Genomic DNA, 4149 nt, shown 5'->3' on the forward strand with positions numbered 1-4149 from the left:
CGGCAGGTCCCGGCAGCGGTTCGGCAGGTCTTCGTCAGGGGCGGGGGTGGCAGCCGGTCCTTTGACCGGCTGCCGCCGCCGCGATTACAAGAAAAGTAAAAAAAAAAAAAAAAAACGCGCCTGTGATAGGCTACGTAACGATTAACGTAGCCTATCACGGCTAGATTTGCAAAGTCAGCCGTGATAGGCTACATTAATCATCACGTAGCCTATCACGGGTGACTTAAAAAAAAAAAGTGCGTACGCTAATGGCGGCCCCCATAGGGAGCCGCCATTCGCGTTCCTTATTTGGTCCCTGTAGTCTATGTAAATCTTTTTATGTTGCCCTTATTTTCGCCGTAGTCTACGTAAATCTTTACATAGACTACAGCGACCAAATAAGGAACGCAAATGGCGGCTCCCTATGGGGGCCACCATTTGCGTACACGCTTTTTTTTTTTTTAAGTCACCCGTGATAGGCTACGTGACGATTAACATAGACTATCATGGCTGACTTTGCAGATCTAGCTGTGATAGGCTACGTAAATCGTTACGTAGCCTATCACGGGGCTTTTTTTTTTTTTTCTTTTGAAGTTCGCAGCCGGGGAGACAGGATGCTTCTCCCCAGCCTGAATTTTGGCCGGGCGAGGCGGGAAGCCTCCCCCCCAGCCTGAATTTCAGCCGGGCGAGGCGGGAAGCCTCCCCCCCAGCCTGAATTTCGGTCGGGCGAGGCGGGAAGCCTCCCCCCCAGCCTGAACTTCGGGGGGAGAAGCGAAGCGCCTCCCCCCCACCATGAAGCAAGCTGCGAGACCAGGTAAGTGACTTTCGTACATCCCTACATTTGACAAAGGTAAGTCCCATCCCGGGGTGGGGGTGGGGGGTGGCGGAACATTTCTCCACCAATTTGGGGGGGCCGAATGCATTGGCATTCGGCCTCCCAGAGATTCGTGGAGAAATTGTCCGACATCCCTAATCTGCATATCCCAAGGAGGCTGTGGAACTCTTGAACCAGTGCCTGAGGCTGTTTTGGGATGGATGAGGATGAACAAGCTGAAACTTAATGCAGACTAGATGGAGGTTCTGTGGGTTGGGAAACCAACTACTTCGGATGGAAGTTTACTATGGATGTACAAAACCCCTACCTGGCTCTGTGCTGGGCAATCCATCGGGGGGGGGAGGTGCTCCATCCCTCCCCCCGGAATCCTCCCCGGCTGGCTCCGCTCTGGAGTTCTGGCTGTGGCTGGGCTGCTGCGACCACAAATGGCAGCCATCGTAGTGGCTGCCATTTGCATCCTTGCAGTAAGCCGTGATAGGGCTACATAAGTATTTACATAGCCTATCACAGCAAAAGGCAGGGACACAAATGGCGGCCGCTACGCCATTTGCATGGCTGCCTTTTGCCGTGATATGCGACGTAAAGACTTACGTAGCCTATCACAAACAAAGCCAGCCATGCAAATGGCGGCTGCTACGATCGCTGCCATCTGAGGCCACAGCAGCCCAGCAGCAGCTGGGAGACCAGCCGGAGCCGCCGCCACTGCCACATCCGCCGCCAGGTAAGCTCTGTCCTGGAGGGATTCCGCGGGGCGGTGGGGGGGGCAGGCCATTCCACCACAGATTCCAGGCCTCACTGGAGTCTGTGGCGGAATGCTCTGACATCTCTAAAGTTTACAACTGATCTTAGATGTCTGTGAGTCTTCCTGGATTCTGAGCTAACTGGGAGAGCCCAGGTGGCTGCTGTGTCCAGGGGTGCTTTTTACCAGTATAGGCTGGCACGCCAGCTGCAGCCCTCTCCGGAGAGGACAGACCTTGCCTCAGTTATCCACACATTAGTCGCATCCAGGCTGGACTACTGTAATGAGCTATATGTGGGGCTGCCTTTGAAGATGGTTCAGAAACTCCAGCTTGTGCAGAATGCGGCCGCTCGAGTATTGGGGGGCAAGGTGATTTGATCAAAAAGCGCCTATCCTGTGCCAGCTGCACTGGTAACCGGTGCATTTCTGAGCCCAGTTCAAAGTGTTGATCTTGACCTTTAAAGCCTTAAATGGTTTGGGACCAAGTTACTTGAAGGACTGCCTACACCCATATCAGCCTGCCCACACTTTACGATCAGAAAGAGAAGCCCTTCTCATTTGCCCACCTGTGAGAGCAGTCAGGTGGGTGACCACATGTGAGAGGGCCTTGTCTCCAGTGGCCCCACACCTTTGGAACAAGCTTCCATTGCAGGTCCGCCATGCTCTGTCATTACAGACTTTTAAGAAGGTCTTGAAAACATCTTATTTTACCTTGGCCTTCTATTGATATGACTGGTGTTATTGCTGTTGCAGCAATGTTAACATTGTTGGTTTTATTGTTGTCTTTTATTGTTGTTTTTATTGTTTTTATATTTTTATTACTTTAATATTTTAATTGTTTTTATGTATTTTATTGTTGTAAGCCGCCTTGGGAGGGCTTCTGCCCTGAAAGGCGGCCATGAAATATTTTAAATAAATAAATACAGGGGGTCAAAAAGTAGAATAAAATGCTGGCCCAAAATACCTTACCTGATGACTTGCGGACCAGGATGTTTACACAATGCATAGAGCAGCCAGAGTCCATTTTAAAAGAAACAAGAGCATTGTATCTGGAATTGATGCCCAATAAAATTTATTTATTTTAATTTAATTTAATTACATTTCTATACTATCCCATAGCTGAAGCTCTCTAGCCGATTTACAGAAGTTAAAACATTAAAATACAACATAAAAAGTTTAAAAGCCATTTATCTAAAAGCACACAGACAATATACATAAACAACATATAACTAAAAACAACTTTGAACAGTCAGTCATAACTAAAGATACATCCAGGACCAATTAAACTCATCATTGCCAAATGCCTGAGAAAAGAGATAGGTTTTAACCTGGCGCCAAAAAGATGTCAATGTTGGTGCCAGGCAGACCTCATCAGGAAGCTCATTCCACAGATGGGGGGGCACCACTGAGAAGGCCCACTCCCTCATTGCCACGTTCTGAACTTCCCTTGGAGGAGGTACTCAGAGGATGACCTTAGATGCTGCACGTTGCATATGGGTAGGTTCATTTTGGGAGAGGTGTGTGATCAGGTATTGTAGTCTCAAGCCATATAGGGCTTTATAGGTCAAAACCAGCACCTTGAATTGAGCTCAGAAGAATATGGGCAGCCAGTGCAAGCAGGCCAGAGACGGTCTTATATGTGCAGACCTTCTAGTCCCAGTTATCTGTCTGGCCACCACATTTTGCATGAGCTGCAGCTTCTGAACCATCTTCAAAGGCAGCCCCACTTAGAGTGCATTGCAGTAATCTAACTTGGATGTTACCAGAGGATAGACTACTGAAGCCAGGTTATCCCTGTCCAGATAGGGGTGTAGCTGGGCCACCAACTGAAGCTGGTACAAGGCACCCCCTGCCTCTGAGGCCACTTGAGCCTCAAGTGACACAGATGGTTCCAGGAGAACCTCCAAGTTACAGACCTCCCCATTTCTGGTCCAGCAAATAATGGCCTTCACCCAGAGTCAAGCATAGCTGGATCACCTTATCACTCACCCAGTTTTTCTCCTCTTGCCACCTAGCAAGTCCAACACATAGCAGGCAACAATGCAGACAGTAAGACAGTAAGACTCAGCTCATCCGCCATCAGAGTGTCCCAGGCCCCATCTACACTGGGCTTTTACTTGGTGGCAGGTGCGAGGTGAGGTCCCTCATGATAGATGATGCAGTTGCGACTAGGGATGGGTGGAGCGCTTACCTGCCATTCCAGGGGGGGGTCCATGGGGGGGAGGTGATCCGTTCCTCCACCTTGGAATCCTCTTCGGCTGGCTCCGCTCTGTGGCGATTCCGTGGAGCCACCAGCCGGCTCCGAAGTGCCAGCGATATGGCCACCATGCCATATCGCTGGCTGAAGGGGACTATAGCCTGAGGATGAAAATGGCATCCGGGACACCACTTGTGGCCATAAATGCCTTAGTTTAAGGTAAATGCAGCTGTAAATGGCTGCATTTACCTTAAACTAAGGATTTTATGGCTGCAAACGTCCCTGCGTCTAGGGGTGTACGAAACCCCGTTTACCTGGCTCCGCTGGGTTCCGCAGGTGGGGGGAGGCAATCCGTTCCTCCCCCCCAGAATCCTGCCCGGCTGGCTCCACTCCGCGGCC

The sequence above is a fragment of the Heloderma suspectum genome, chromosome 6 (genome assembly GCF_057233095.1).
Source record: "Heloderma suspectum isolate Gila_16-S chromosome 6, 16-S_ref, whole genome shotgun sequence".
Lineage (NCBI taxonomy): Eukaryota > Metazoa > Chordata > Lepidosauria > Squamata > Helodermatidae > Heloderma > Heloderma suspectum.